Source organism: Tamandua tetradactyla, chromosome X (genome assembly GCF_023851605.1).
Source record: "Tamandua tetradactyla isolate mTamTet1 chromosome X, mTamTet1.pri, whole genome shotgun sequence".
NCBI lineage: Eukaryota > Metazoa > Chordata > Mammalia > Pilosa > Myrmecophagidae > Tamandua > Tamandua tetradactyla.
Genome location: NC_135353.1, coordinates 145,001,570 through 145,018,932, shown reverse-complemented (window position 1 = coordinate 145,018,932; position 17,363 = coordinate 145,001,570). Strand labels below are relative to the sequence as shown.

The following is a 17,363-nucleotide window of genomic DNA, read 5'->3' as shown; positions in this document are numbered from 1 at the left end:
TGGAAAGGAAAATTTGGGAAGGGCGCCAATCCCATTGGTAAGGCAACAGTGGAAATCATTCATGAGTATAATTTGCATCTCTCATTTTCTCCTGAGTAGTTCTACATTAATACTAGATATAACAGTATCAACCTGCTTATGACAAGCACCAAGACCAAGAATTGGTCATCTTTGTCCATCAAATAGAAGATGCCATCAATTTCAAAATGGACCACTATTCTATGAACCACAGAGGAAGGAAAATGCTGCCAAATGAAATGATGATATTATTGATTGTAAGGTATATCTCATTTTCAGAGACATTAAAATGCATTAAGAGTTGCTGTCTTATTGGAAATCAAGTATTCAGTGGGTGTTTCTGGGGTGCCTATTCAGTGCGCTATCATTCACAATATGATTTCCTTCTTTTTTTTTTTGATAGATGGAACTGTGCAGGATATTTCATGACATGCACTCTATTAAAAATCTGTCTGAAGCCTGGTGTGCTTTGCAAGGCCTGTCACTGCATCTCCCATTTCTGAATGTGTGAAGTTCTGTCCACTGTCTCAGATTCTCACATGCGAACTTAAAGCATGTGCGGCAACAGCTTTCTAAAAGATAATATCTCTCTTACAAAGCTTTGAAATCCTTCCTCAGGCATTTCTCAGAGTTTCCTCAGCCTGTGCTATACAGGCTAACAGAAAGAAATATGCTCTGCCAGAAAGTTAAATTAAAAACGTTCACAGCATTGGTATAACGTACCCCTCTCTTCTTCCTACAAGTCACAATTTTGCCTTCTAAGCTTCTCCAATGTCCAGAGTTTCAGAGTGACTCAGTTTCAGTTAGCTAGTAACAAAGCACTTTTTCCATCCCCAAAGGTTTTAATGGCAGGCAAAGGGAGTATGGCTACACATCTGAACAAAAAGTTTATAAAGGATGTGGTGCAATGGGGCAGTGAAGGAGCCCACGCCCTGCTATTTTCTATTCTACACGTATTGACTTTCAGTTCTGTTTGGGTAGTAGCAACATGCCCAGTCTCAGTCCCTGTGAGCTTTTTTGTAATTACTTACTTTCTTGTCTCCTGTAATCTCTTATACTTATGCCTTATTCAACGCTCTGAATGCAGTTTCTAGTAGTACTACTACTAGCTAATATTTATCTCACACTTACTATGTGCCTGCCACTATTCTGTCTCACATACATTAATTAATTTAACTGCTTTACTTTGTAAAATAAATTTTTAATTTGGAATAATTTTAGTTTTGCAGAAAAGTTGCAAAGATAGTATGGAGAATTCTCATTAATAGTTCCTCTAGTTTCCCCAAATGTTCACATAGTACCGAACCGTGGCACATTTGTCAAAACTAAGAAATGCACACTGATCACCAGTTTATCCATTACTGTCATTTTTCTGTTCCAGGTTTTAATCCAGGATATCACACTGCATTTAGTCCTCATGTCTCCATACCTCCTTTTATTTGTGACAGTCTCTCAATCTTTTGTTATTTTCCCTATGACACTTTTGAAGAGTATTGGTTGGGTATTTTGCATGATGTCTCTCAATTTGGGTATGCCATCTGTTTTTTCCATGATTAGCCTGGAATTATGGGTAACTCATTTGCTTTTCACAATAGCCGATGAAATAGTGCTGTTATGATTCTATTTTACAGATAAGAAGCTGGGACAGAGAACAGTTGAGTAACTTGAATGCCTGGGTTTGAACTCAAAGAGTCTGGTTATAGACCCTGAGCTGATTTGCCACTATGCTATATCAAGTCAGAATACCTAGATTTGAATCTTGGGTTCCCTATATACTTTCTCTAATATTTGTTGCTTTCAGATTGCGCATCTGTGCAGCAGGAATACTAATTTGACTTACATCATATAGCAGCGCTTAGAATAGCATCCAGCTCAAGCTATGTTTCTAGAACTTGGGAGCTGTTAGCATTGGCATTGTATTTCAGGAAGCTGTCTATGTCATTTTTGTAAACTGCATAATCACAATCCTATGAATCTTAACGTGATCAGAAATAATGGGCTTTGTTGATAATATTCTTTGTCTTGCTTCTCAGAGGAGGTGTTCTGGCACTGTGTATGGGTGCCTTATTTTTCAGGAGAAAGTGCTCTGTGAATTCTGCAAATTCTGTGCAGAGAAAGATAACATGGACACACTAATAGTCCCTGCAAGCAGGAATCAAAGGAAAAATTGAGCTTTCATTTCATGTGCACTTTTGAATTTACAAGAATAGGTAGCTCTCATAGCAAGACTGCAGGAGTAAAGAAGAAATGGCATCAAAGAAGAAAATTCCAAAATTTTTAGCTCGGCAATTAAAAGTTACGTGACAGTGTGTGCACATGTGCTTACACATGTTTTGTGGAAGCTTTTACTCTGGCTTATAACAATACTAGAATTTCTATGCCAATTATATTACTTGGTAATCCTTCCTTCTCAAATTGAGAAACATCTACTAGGGTTGTAAGTTAGCATGTGCACGCTAGTGTGGATGTCTTTCCCCTTAAGTAAGAATTGATGGAAAATAAGTTCTCAGATGGAAATGACATGTGTCCATTTCATTTTCTGAGAAATGCCATATATCCATTTCATTTTGATAAAAGAAAAATTACTCCAGAATGGTGTGACATTGAGTCTTCTTGTTTCTAATCTTACAAAAGTTGATTTCTTATTATGATCAAGGTACCGTCCTTGGTTCTGTCTCCTAGATCATGTTTTGAAAAAATGTAAATTTTTTTCAAGAGACCCTAATGCCTGCAAAACTATTTGTCTGATGTAGCAAAGTGTGCATTTTCTCTTTTGAGGAAGAGAGATGCTCTTGTGCACAAGTACTGAAAATTCAACTTCGTAGACCATAAGAAAATTCCCAAAGAGGAAACATACAGCAGATTTGATTTTTGGTGGTATTGCAAGAGTAAATATTTCTTCCATGAGTGTACTCATTAAAAATCCCAATAATATTGATATGTATGCCTTTGGATATCATATAAATACAACCTTTGCTGTACAGAGATACCATGATTAACCTACAAAAGTCTGAATGTGATTAGAAATATCAGAAGCTCTTCCTACTTTCAGGAAAATTATTGATCAGTTATCATACTTTACTAAATCCAGGCACTTTTACAAATGAAAAATTTCTCTAACCATGATTTATTTTTCTCATACTCCTACTATTTTTTCTTATCAGTATTCTTTTATTGTTGTTTTATAATTCTGTGACTCCAGAATATCACAGCTTACATCAAAGATTGATGCAAAGCTTGTGCTGATTGATGATATTGCAGGTTATATTATTTTCAGAAAAAGAAAAACTACCTAGAAAGTGGTGTGGTCCCTGGACTTAGGAGTGTTTATGCAGGGGAGTATTTATCTCAGAACTTTTGTCCCAGGATTACATAGCACTTGTCCTCATTGGGTGTTATGTTGACCTTGGTGTCTGTTTTGGTTTGCTAAAGCTGCAGGAATGCAATATGCCAGAAATGGGTTGGACTTTTACAATGGGAATTTATTATCTTACAAATTTACAGTTCTAAGGCCATGCAAATGTCCCGATTAAGGCAACAACAGGATGAGACCTCCTCTGAAGACCAATTACAGCCCCCCCTGTCACATGGGAAGGCACATGGCCGGTGTCTGCTGGTCCTTCTCTCCCGGGTTTCCTTGCTTTCAGCTTCTGGTTCCAGTAGCTTCCTCTCTGAGCTTCTGTGTATCCTCTCAGCTTCTCAGGGACTTTTCTCTGTGAGCTTCTCTTAATTTTATCTCTTATCTTCTTTGAGCCCTCTGGGCTTTTTCTGTACATCCTTTATCCTCTTATAAAGGACTCCAGTAAGGGGATTGAGACCCACCGTCAATGGAATGGGTCACATCTCAACTGAAATAATTGAATCAAAAGGTCCCACCCACAATAGTCTGCACCCACAGGAATGAATTAAAAACAACATGGCCTTGTCTGGGATTCGTAACTTCAAAACCACCATAGTGTCCTTTTTATAAGTCTACAATCATAAATTTCTCTGATGTTGCGTCACCCGGTTGTAAACCTAAAGCACTGTCATCGTGAAGCTCTGTCTCCATTCAAATATATTTGAAAATTTTGGAAGTCAACCAAAACTAAGCTTTATTCAGATGTCTCAAAATGCCCAACTTATAGAGTGTCACAGGATGCTTCATCTGTGGTGTATAATGTGCATGGTTGTGGTTAACTGGCTCTTACCCAAGAGTTCATATTATCAGGTTTCTCTTAGTAGTCGAAAAGCACTAGAAAACATCATTCCTTGCACGATTTCTTACCACTGGTATATAAAATGATGTTGGGATTCTGTATCTGTAAATGAGTGAAAGGAGGCTCTCTACACATCTGCTATATATTCCCCCCGTATCAGGGAGAAGACAAGATATGTCCAATTTTGAATGGGATTCTAGTGCCTTCATAAACCTTTCACAGAACATTCATTTGGTGTTTTATATGGATCATATGAAATCAACCACGTTTATCTTTTTGCTCTGTAGAAATGAAATGCTTATTTCTCACTGCTAAACCTGCTTCTCCTACAGTCTTCCCCAGGTCAGTGGAGGCTATTCTATTTCCTCAGGGGCTCAGAGCAAAAACCATGGGATTATTCTTGACACTTCTCTTCCTGTCATACCCCACATCCAGAGCATCAACAAATCCTGCCAGTGTTAGCTCCACAATATGTCCAGAATCTGATTACTTCTCACACCTCTGTTGCCTACAATCTGGTCCAAGTCACCATCTTATCTTTCTTGGATTGTTGTAAGAACTTCTTTACTAGCCCAAGTTCAGCCTTGCCTAACTGAGTTTCTTCTCTCCAAGAGTAGTTACAGTGATTCATGTTTCTAAATTCCATTTTATTGAGATATATTCACAAACCATACAGCCCATCTAATATATACAGTCAGTGACTCACAGTATCATCACATAGTTGTGCAGTTATCACCACAACTTTTGAACAGTATTTCTTTTAAAGGTTAATTCAAATCATGCCTCTCACCGGCTCACTCAGATCAAAATCCAAATTCCATGCCCTGGCATAGAAAACCTTCCTTTTCTCGACTGAGCATCATCAGCTTTACTTCTCTCTATCCCTTCATGCTAACCACCCCATCTACTTTTCTGTATTTGGAATACCCCATCACTCTCCTGCTTAGAGCTTTTGAAATTGCTGTTTTCTCTTACTGAAATGTTCTTCAAGTTATCTATCCTGAAGGCTTGCTCTCTCACTCCCTTCAGGGTCTCTCTTCCTATATCACCTTGTCAGAGAGGACTTGCTTAATTATCCAAAGTGAAACACTACCACCCCCATCCCTCATTCCTTACCTGTCTTATCCTACTTTGTTTCCATATCACTCATCACTGCCTAACATGCTTATTTTGATCATTTGCTGCCCACCCATTAGATTATAAGGTCCATGAGGGCAGGAATATATCGTTTCCTTCAGAATAGGACATGGCACATAATAGATCAATACGTAATTGAATGAATGAATGAATATGGTTTAAATTGTACTAGGCATAATTTGTGTATAGCCCGACCTTCAGTAGTCTGTAGCGTGGTTTATATTTATACACATATAGTATCTAGTCTTTGAAAATATTCTTCAATGACCTAAATAGAAATATTTAGTGTTATAGGGGGTAAAGCTGTAAATTACTTTAACTCACATGGCATTTGACAAACAGCATGAAATTTTTACTATCCCTGGGTTTTTTTTCTATAAATCTAATATCTGTTTATTTTCCTTACTGAATATTCCCTTCAGTGTGGTTTTTGAAATTATTTTACTTATGATTGTGACCTATATTAATACCCATAGATTCTGATAACTTCCCGAGTATTTCATCTGTCAAAGATGATGGTTTGCATTCTCATGGATGGAATGCAAGCTTACAACTGAAAATGTATGTCTGTCCTTAACTCTTGTCTCAATTGTCATTGTTAAATATCCTATCAATAGAACTTGCAAAATATAGTTAATGATATTGAATTGATAATGACATTCTCTCACAGCATAGTACTGACTGTGTTTTGCTAAAAATAGTCACTCCATTCAATAGGAGAAATCAACATAGCCTTAGTCAATTGAGAAAATAGATGTACCCTACTCTTTTTTGAGCAGCAAAACACACTTTTCTGTTTTATTTTACTTTTTCAAAGCAATTAAAATTTGTAAGAGGATCATTTTATCTGTCATCTTCATGATTAAAGCGATAAGAATAACAAAACTGACATGACACATGCTTCAAGTCAAAAGATTCATTTTTGTATAAACACAGTACATGGCTCATAAATCATTTTGCTATTAGATTGACTTTTTAGCTTACTGGAAATTGGTGTTCTGATTTAGGTGCATGTATATAAGTCCCTATGTCTATTTTAGGATAGATTTAATCCTGAAATGATTTACCTTAAGTAAATTAGAATAAACTCACTTGAATAATTGAGGTATTTCACAGAATTAATTTAGTTCACATGTATGACATATCTTATCTCAAGGAATCATTTAATGCTATGTATTACCATTTGGCCTAAACTTTTTTCCCCGAGAATATGTTCTGTTGATAAACTAGTTGTCATTCTTTGCTATAAATTTAGGTTTTTCTTGATGTGCCTGCATGTTTAGTATTGTATTAGGGCTTGTAGAAACTGAGGCTTCCATATTGGCACAAGTTCATTAGAAATGGAATTCTAGATCAGTCTCTAATTGGAGTTATTGCTTTTATGTATATTTTCAAGTCCATTGCTGAGGATAATTAATATTGAAAATTTACAAATTGGTCAATTTACAAATTGGTCTAGAATTGCAGAGTGATAATGAGGCTACTTATCACTAATATCTATATGATATAAACAGTAGAAATTTTTGCATTAGGTACATTCTTCTATAGCTTCCATTTACCACACAACTTCACATCAATAAAATACTAATGTTGATTTAGTTTAAATCTCTAATATTAAGATTTTATTATAAATTTCTTTGAGTAGTGCTGGACATTGTTATTCTCAACAAAAGACTTATTGTCTATATCAGCCTTTAATAGACTATACATTGCTTCCACTATATATGATCCCTTGTCTTCATTTGTGAAGTTATTCACCTTGAGACATGGAGAAATATTAATGGCAAGTCCAGTGGGTAATTTCTATTCTGACAGCTGTGTGCACATTAGGTCAATTCAAGTGCCAAAGGATTTTCATTTTATTTCTTGATTATTATGTCTAAATAATTGATGGTGTTGTATTGAGATCTATTCAGGATCCAATGATTGAAATAAAACTTATGATCACATCACAATATTCACATAACAGATTTATCCATTTCTCTTTTGATTAATAACTTATATTTTACCTAAGGCAGTTTAGTTAAGACTCATGGGCTCATAGTTTTTAGTCTTTGATAATCAATACTAATGAACTGCATGGGTAGTGATATAATATAATGAAGTTGCTAACCCCAACTTTGGGGAATGAACTGTGATAGTTTGAAGAAGATCATGGTTGTTTTGCCTAATGTTATGACATTTATATTTATTAAGCAGGTCCTGGCTGGATTGGGGATTCAGGATGGCTTAGATTCAAATAGAAAGTTGGAGAGTGTCAGCAGAGCCAGCTTCTAGAAATAGAAGGAGAAGCCAAAGATTTAAAACAAACAGCGTGAATCAAAATTTGGTGTGATCTGATAATTCTCAGAATTCTGTTCTTAATTTAGCTTTGATTATTGGGTTCATTGTACATATGACCAGAATTTAAGAAATTATGTGTAATATTATCTTCTTCAATGTGGCTAGGAAGCATGTTTTGTCCCTGAAAAATGACTAAAGTAGTAATGTTAAGAATATGAAAGAGTATAGACATTACACATATTCCTATTTAAAATGTTACGTCTCTAATTGCAACTCCTATTTGGATGTAAGCATTGTGACTTGCAGTTTGGTATACACATTTCTGATTATGACAGCCTTAAAGCTCTCATTTTCTCTTTGTGTTCTGTATTTAGTACTCAAAAAAGTCATTCATGGCTAATATAACATTCAGGGAAAATTCATGTTTATCCTCGGGGCATTACAGGTACTACAGCCTGGCCTGTTCATTGAAGCATTTTGTACCTATTTGCAGAGCAATTCTCCTCAGAAGAGAATCTGCTGAATTTCTGCATGTTATCCAGCATCAATCACTTGATTAGGGTCTCACTCCACAAACCAGGCACTTCTCTTCCACAGCGGTGCCATATGTCTCCCACAGCTGTTCCACTTTCTAGGCAGAACGTGATTCTCTTTGACTCATAGTTTGTGTCCCTGTCCAAAAGACACTCGATGCCTCCTTTATTCTTTTGCTTTGTCCTACTCTCATATGACTTGGAATATTGCTCGTGGCCAGTCCTGAGTTAGAGTACTATACAATAAGAGCCATTCTGTGTGTGATGATTTTGATAACTGATAGATTTTTACATCAGTGCTCATGCTAAGGATCTGTTTGAAGAACAGCGAAAGGTCAGAAACTTTTCTCATGTAAAGATTTCTCTAGAGAAATTTTACTGTGCAACCCGGTGGTGGAATGTTACCATCATTTTTGCTTATGTTAAGGGGAAGCAGGTTGATTTTTCTTTTTGTCTGTGGTTGGATTATTATCTGCAGGTTTTATCTTGGAAGTCAGATTTTGTCCAGGTTACTCTGCTTGTGTATTATGCTTTGGAAAACCAGAAAAACTATTATACCTTGAAAGCAGAGCCAGCAAAATTTTCTGCATGTATAGAGCCTCTTTTCAACCTGCTAAACACCCAAAATATTAGCTGCAATAGTTTTACTATATGAAAACATGTAGAATAAATAAAATGGGAACAAAACAGTTTCTGAATAAAATGAGCAATAATTTCTGTAATTGGCAACCTGATGCATTCATTTCTAAAAACAGAGTTTTTCTAGAGCCTAATGTGAAAAGTAGAAAAGCCTGTGAGAAAATAGTAGAGTATTATCTGATGCTTGCTGAGCAAACATTTTTTTTTTTTTGAGAAAGCAATAATGCTTTTGAACTTTAACTTCTGGGATTTCAACTGAAAAATGTAAAAAAAAACTTGATGATCCTGTTGAAAGAATAATGTTGAAAAGCCTTTGCATAATTTGGAAAGATTTTTATGATTGAACTGTCGTCTTTCATCAGAATAGTTCCAAAACTAAGATATTAATCATTGCACAGTGGAAGTTCTAAATCTAATCTTTATTTATGTATTTGTGAATTTTGGAGGGTTATAGGAGCAGTTCTCATCACCAGTAGCATCCAGGGCCTTAAAAAAAGTTTCTTAACAGAGCAAAGGAAAGGGATTTAATTGATTGTTGATTTTAGGTATGCTTGTATCCTTGAGTTCCAAATGGCTCTGTTGGTTGCAACTTTCCTTGCTCATGGAAATCTAGGAGTGATTTACTAAATGTCTATTCATAATGTTGTTGTTTTATTTCATCTCAAAGGGAAAAACACTGCCATACTTCAACCTCCCATTGAGAATTACATATTTCAACTAAAGGCTAGTTGCGTAAATGTGAGAAGGGAGAGGCAGATGAAGTAATGTAATTATAGACGTGATACGGGGTTGCGAATGAATAAGCAACTGACAATTTGAGTAGTTAAGAGAACCATTCCACGTTTTATTATAGCTGTAAAGTTTTGAGTTCTAAAGCCATAGTCAAGTCGGGATACATACACATACACAAACATACACACACAGAAATTTTTTGTAAGCTTAACAACTTTAAGTAAGTCATTCCCTGAGTCTCAGGGTTGGTCCTTCATATTTCTACCCCATAATTTCATGAACTATATAATTCCACTGATCCATGTCAGTGGAATTTGAACTCTGTATACCAAACTCCATCTCCTATTTTCCTGATCAAAATGGTTGTGCTCACAATTAACTTATCATTGAGGTGCGGGAGAAAGGTTTTAATTAGGACTCGCATTCTAATGGATAAATCATTGGAAAGCCTCAGATTTCTTGAAGTTATTGATATACTTTGGAAAGCCTTGTGAAGATCACACTGGGATACCAGGTAGAACGTGACAAAAAGAATCCTGCTACCTGGAAGTTGAGCGGCACATTGCATGTGCTTGAGGAAGTGACCATGGGATTACTGTGCTTTTTAAGGAGTCTGAACCTTAGCAGTGGACCTAGTTGACTTCACTTAATCATAAGTTCCTCCAGCCCATTGATTGTTACCTCCCTATGCTTCTGAATCAAAAGACTATTTAAAAGTTCCACTGTTTCTATTTAATTTCTTGTTTGTACATTCGTTTGTAAATAATACAGTCAGTAAAGATTGTCAATGAGTGGAAAAGATGAGCTGATGGGTCAGATCCAGAGCAGCAACAAATTATTTCATTATAATTTTTTAAACTAAAATTTCATTCCTTTGCTTATTGGGAAAGGCTGCAAATACCAAAAAAATAAAATAAAATAAGGTGGCATATTTGGATTGCCTTTATTATAAGAAATTAAATGTGATCAAGAGCTAGTTGACAAATACTCAATTTGTAGAGTTTTGTGTTCATGGATTTATAGCTAATAACATCCCAAGGTCATTTTGTAATATTTGATTATGGAACTAACAGAACTCAGCCAGAGAGATGGGAAAAGTCATTTCTTATTTCCCTCTGTGCCTCATTAACCAAATCTTACCTCTTCCTCTAACCAGTCGCCTAGATTTCCAAAATGAAATGAAATCTCTACCTTGTTTTATTTCTAATATTTTCCCCCCTGACCGCCCTTATCCTAATCTTTCTTATTTTTAAATATCCTAAACACTGCTTCTTGAATTCTCTTTCCAAAATACGTAAGTGGTCATGTGATTATTAATGCTTACACATGTTTTTAGGCTTCCCCACTCCCTGTAGAATATAAGCTTCCTGAAATGGCATCCAAAGATCTTCACAGTGTGACACACGTCTGTGTTTTCAGCCTTTTCTCTGCCACTCCCATCTCTAGCACCTGCAACCTGTACAACCCAAATAATCCTGGGATTCATGTGGCCCAAGAGAACAGTTTAATATCAAAGGATAAATAATTTTTTTTTCAAAATTCTTTAATCTCTCTCTCTCTCTCTCTCAATGAAACACCAAATGTGGAGAAGGAACTATTTGTAATTCACTGCTGACATCTTAAATATCCTTGTCCACAATTAGTGTCTCTCCGAATATCCTGTATTGAAAGGGCAATCTCTCATTCTCTCCTCCCACTCTCCAAAATGCTCCACTCATGGTTTTACTTTTCTGCTCACTCCCCCTCAATGCTTTAATTGCCAATATAAATATAGCACCTTTCTTTTCTTTAACGTTTGTAGTGCTTCACTGCTTATTTTGTTTTTTTTAACAGCAAAGAAAGCCCAGAAGCTGACACTGTAATCAGGAACTCTGTTCTGTAAAAAGTAAGGGGAAGTGGGAGAACATATGGAATATTCATTTGTAAATAACTTCGCCCTTACTGCACATCTATCCTGTATCATCGATATTTCAGGGTATGCCAGTGACAGAGATTCCTGCTTTCTCTTTTTATCTCTTCCTTCGCATTATTCAAAGTCCAATCTTTTCTCAGCTTAGATGCCCCAATTCCTCATGTCAGAATTTTTTTTTTTATGCTTTCACAGCTTTTTGCTATTCTTCTAGTGCACTGTATGCCTTTGAACAGTTAACATCTTGGATTTTCCTAGACTGTGAAATATTTGATGGCATGGACAGTGTGGGCTTATACATGTTATCTTCAGTACCAAACACGAGTGCCTTTTACATAGGAAAGACTATAAATATTTGTCAAATGGAATTGAATCAATTTAAGCTGAAGGACTGTATTTCAGATGTAGGTTTGAATAAATTCACAGTTACACTTTAGACTGTCAATAAAATCTGCCTAGTTTTGAGATCTGAAAGTTAATGCCTAGTTAATCACTTAAGATCATTGATAACTGACTTCAACCAAAAAATCCAATCATGTGCCTGGCACGAGGCATAATTATGACCAATGTTTTTTGGCAACAGATTACTCCCCCCATGTTTATAATTTTGCTGGAAATAGTTGGACCAATGCTACAAAAGCATCTCTTTAATTTTCTCTTAGGGAACCTTATTTAGGGATTCTAGCATCTGTAATATTCCTATATACTCATTAGGCAAGTGAAGATGAAAGTGCTATAAATATGCCTCAAATATCTTGATTTAGTCACTATGGAAACTGTCTTTCTTCGTCATGTAGACAGAGTCACAATTTTTTTTTAAACCAACCCCTTACAGAATGTAAAATGTCCATATTTAGCTAAACTTTCAAACTGAAACTGTAAACATATGAAAGCTAATTAAAGACTTTTTAGAACTCAGAGATATGCCTGCCACTTTTAAAATTTGGAAATAAACTGTATAAACAGTTTGGACATGTTAAAATATAACCAAATCTATAACTTCAGAATAAGGAAAAAATAAAAGATTGTTTTTGAAACCTAAACTTATAAAATTGTGAATGAGAGTTGGCTCCTTAATATGAAGTGAAATGAGTTCAACAAATGTGCTAAAAGAAATACACATGAGCCATTCTTTGGCCCTACGAGCATGGGTAACAAGAAAGCAAGTTTAGGTAAGTCAACCCTTTATAAGTAGTGAGTACATCAAAATATTCAACATTTTGAACTGGTAGTTGTTAATGGAAGTGGTCTTCTGAAGCTGTCTGATAAAGGACATACCCACTGTACTTTTCTGCCCTCAGATTACATAGCAGTTATGGTTTCCTCACTGCCCTTTAAGTTCGTTTCATGCTAGCATGCAATATTCTGTCCTAGTTTGAATTTCTTGTCATCTCTTCCCTTCCTCATTGCTGTCTTGCACTGATCTCCTGGTGTTAGCCTTTATTCTGCGAAGCTTTTGACCGTGGGCTCAGAGTCTCTCCTTCTTGGTATCTTCTCCATTTGGAAAACTACGTCAAAATGAATCCTCTAAAATGTTGCCCTGTTCCCCACTCCCCCTTACGTCATCGTGTACTTATCTTCATAACCTCAGAGTCAAGTGTATTTGTCTCCTTTTCCAAGCATACACCCTGGCTTTTAAACAATAGCGGGGAAAAACCACAAGGCTTTCAAGGGTGGTGGTCCTATAAATTGCAGTCAAGGCATATAAGTTTCCCTGGCCTTCTCCTCCTACCCCATCACCATTCTCTACTGTAGGTGTTTCAGTTGTCTCTATTTTCCTTCAAGTCTCTGATTCTACTCCCCTCCCCTTCATTTTCAGTGACCTTGTCTCCAACCACTCAAAGGAAGTAGATGCCATTAGATGTGAATTTCCTTCACTTCTTCCACCTCCCTTCCAGTGTGCTTTCTTCAGTCTAAACTGAGTTATTTTTCTCCGGCTTTAGAACCCATTTGCTCTCATCTCTTCCAGACTGCTCCCTTTCAGCCTCTCATCCTGGCCTGTTTCCTCAAACCTGCCTTGCCCTCTAACTGGCTCCATCCTGTCTCCTCCTGTGACTTCTACAGGCACTCACACATTTAAGTCTCTGGCTTTGCCGTCTGGTCTCTTTAACCACCTCCTCATACTGCCCCCCCTTAAATGTGCCTTGGCTCCCTATCCTAATTCCTCTTCTCACTCTAAAAAGCACAAGAAATATAGCACCGTTCTTGATGCAGATTAATTTTTCAATTCATGATAAGCAAGTGAAAGAATGAATGTCTTACTCCTCATAAACACACCAATTTTCATGCTCATATCTGAAACTTATCATCTCCCAGAATTCCTCCTCCTTATAAACCTTACATTTTAAACCTGGCCAAAACCATCTGCACTGCCTCTTTAAACTCCCCTTATTGTCATGAAAATTAAATAGCATACCATAAAATGTAAACATTTTCAGACTGAAGGTTCCTTAGAAGCGTCACACAGTGGTATTATCGATCTTTATTTCATACATTAAATATTACTGTGAAATGATTTTGATACTAGTTATTTATAAACATCATGTTGTATAAAACATTGTATAAGTTTAATTTAGGATGAAATGAAAAAGTCTTGCTTATCCATACATTGTGATGTGTTCCCGCTTTTTATAGTGGAATTAAATATGTTAAATCCTTAAAATGTGTACATGCAATTTTACTGTGGTGTCGCCAGGAATGCATTTTTGTTTATTTTAGTCTATGAAGAATACTAATCAATACTTTGCGCTGTATCAATCTAAACCGTATTTTTGCTAGAATATCATACTTAAATACAATAGGGAAATGTTTGTTTAATTAATACTAAGTAAACCTCCGAACAACTCTGAAAGTACTTCAGAAACTATAAAATACTGTTCTGAACTGTAACGTGCTTTTATTAATCAATTTGGAAATCATCACACCTGATCTGATGAGCATGCTTGTCTTAAAATGAACAGATGCACAGTGTGATAATATACCACATTAAAGTTATGAGTGAATAGATTGCCGTGCAATTATGAGTCATATAGTGATGGTAGCTAAGCTACATGTATATTTCTGCCCAAAGAAGGAACTGCATAATTTCATATCATTGAAATTTTATTTATAAACTAGCCTTTGGAAAATGGTAAGACTATAGTACTTTGTGTTGGCCATGTCGTACGGTTGCTCTTCTGTTTATCGTTTCAAAACCAAAGCTAGATTGTATACTAGAAAATAAAAAGAAACTTAACAAAATCAGTCTGCACCAAACAGCCTTATTGATTTAGAAATAGCCAAGTACTAGTTCTTTTTTCCGTTTCAAAAATTGAGACCTTTTAAAATTTAGGTACATATCAGCAGGGATGCTGAACACAAGGGATGTTGAGTATAAGGAGAAAACTATTTTTGTGCCGCAGTATTTTGCTGGGTATGCTTTTACAATGTAATTTAAATTTAAATGTAATTAATATTGACCTAATGTAGTATGTTGTCAGACAAGAGTGTGGTTGTGGTGCTTTGAAAAACATGTCCTTAAATCTATTCCTATGGGTGTGAACCCATTGTAAGTAGGAACTTTTGATGAGGCTCCTTTCAGTTGGGCTGTGCCCAAGCCCCTTCAGGACTGGAGTTCTTTGTAAGTGCAATGGAATTCTGACACAGAGAGAAAGCCAAGGGAAGTGGGAGGTCAGTGGATCCCAGAAGAGAAGGGAGAGGCCAGGAGACCTAAGGACCAAGAACGTTCAGCAGTCAGCTCCAGAAAAGTCCAGTAATTGGGTAGAATACATCGCCTTGATGGATGCTTTGATTTGGACTTTTTCCCAGCCTCAAACTGAGCAAAATAAATATCCATTGTTTAACTCAACCCATTTCCTGGTTTTTGCTTGCACAGCCTAGGAAACTAAAGCAGTGGTTTTCTACTAGGTTTTATATTAAAGGTAGTTATCCGGGGGATTTTGGCCCTTTAACTGTGAATACCTGCTGAATACCTTGAAGTGTAAAAGGTGATTTCAGATATACATATATTCTCACACACATTCACGTTTATGTATATTACTGTGCCTCTCTCTCTATATTAAGGTCCATGAGTCTACACCAATTCTATTCCATTATCACCGGGTTCATTCTAGTTTACTCACTTGACACATTTGTAACTCCCTTCAACCATGAGAAACCTGGGTTCCGTTATACTGGATGTATTTCCTTACTTGATCAACCTCCTTTACTTAATCAGTTTCTTGTTGCTGCTGTGACCACCCCCTTCCCTCATGCATATAACCTCCTTTACCCCACTAGGGCTCCAACAATCTCTGCCAAGCTTGGAGGCCCTGGTTCAGGTTCTGATACCCTTAGCTGCAGCTAACCCTTTCCTTACATTTTACAAGACAAAGTTCTTTTATATAGATGTTAGCTCACTAATTTATTTGCAGTAATAGCGGATTAATTTATGTTTTTATCTTCTTACTGATGAAAAAGATGAGAGAAATTAATAGTTCTGTTGGAAGCTTAAATTATCTTCAAATCTGAAACTATTATTTAACCTGTGGTTCTTTCTCCATACACATAATAGAGGTTAGGTGAAGTGGTAGGGAAATTTTGGCCCGTTAATTGTGAATACCTGCTGAATACCTTTGACTTCAATAGTTTATATTAAATTATTAATTAGATCACTAGAAGCTACTGCAACTATTTAAAGCACCAGCTTTGTCTTGCATCTTATGCTTTCAAAGTATGTGAATGTTATAGTTGCTGTGGCATCTTCCAAAATGAAACCACACCTATTTCCTTGTTCCTTAATAAGAATAAGTAGGCTTTTAGAATGTTAAATTACCAATTTAAAAAGTGTCTAAGGTTAACAAATATGCAAGAAAATGGTTATTTAAATGATATCTTGGAATGTAGGAGTTCCGATGTGATAAAATTTGAACACTGAGAAGATAGCTACCAAGGCACAACTGAGAGCAATTAATAGGCCACTTCTAAGCATTACCAAACAAGACAACAACTACTTAGAAAGAGTCAGCCCTAGGTACCAAGTTCTACCTTTCTCTGTGTGTCTGCATTCACCTGGGTTGAACAGGATTGATAATCTAAAAATAGATTTTGGCCTAAGGCAAGCATTTAGAATGTAAATTGCATTCCAAGCTTAAAACTAAAGCAACAACTACAAAAAATAATTGCTCCCTCTCCACCTACCTCCTCTAACCTCAACTTCTTTGGGAGCTACTTAATCATAATATTGATTGCTAGACAGGAGGTAGGTGATCTCCAACCAAGAATACTAGTTGAGGTACCAATTTTTGCGTCTGCTGTCATATGAAATTCAAAGCCAGTGTCATAGCAGAGATAGAGGTTTAGCCTGATGTCAGTGTGAAAAATTTGGTCCCGATGCTTGTGTGTTAGATTCTAGAATAAATTTCTGTATTGAACAGTGGATCCATGAATTTCCACTTCACATGGCCCATAGCTCTCACAATAAAAATTAATGCAGCCTAAGGTACTCCAGGAAGGCTAGTTTGGTGATTTAATGTGTGTGTGTGTGTGTGTGTGTGTGTGTATCTAAAAAACAGATACACATAACTCTAGAAGAAAATAATTCATGTTTTCTAAATCAAATGAACTATTTTTATCTTGCCAGCTCCCAGTCATCATGCTAGAAAAGAAGTTCAGTATTAAGTTCTCAGATTCATAGTCTCAAGAGCATTAAGAAGGTACACGGGTAGTTCGTGGTTAGAATGCCAGCCTTTCATGCGAGAGACCCGGGTTCGATTCCTGGACCATGCACCCCACCCCCCACCACCACCATCCGCCCAAAAAAGCAATAAGACCTACTGGTGTTCTTCAGGGAAGTCTTGTAGTCTGTGTTCATTGTTCTCCTATTTCTTTTTGTGCGTTCTACATTGTTTTGTACTCTGACTTTGCTTTTGACCC

The 17,363-nt window shown here is 36.4% G+C and overlaps 1 protein-coding gene across 2 annotated transcripts in view; it reads left to right on the top strand.

Annotated features, from left to right (window-relative positions):
- LOC143670130 (interleukin-1 receptor accessory protein-like 1) overlaps nt 1-17,363 on the top strand; it is a 992,918-nt gene that overhangs the window by 383,065 nt on the left and 592,490 nt on the right. The window lies entirely within an intron of this gene.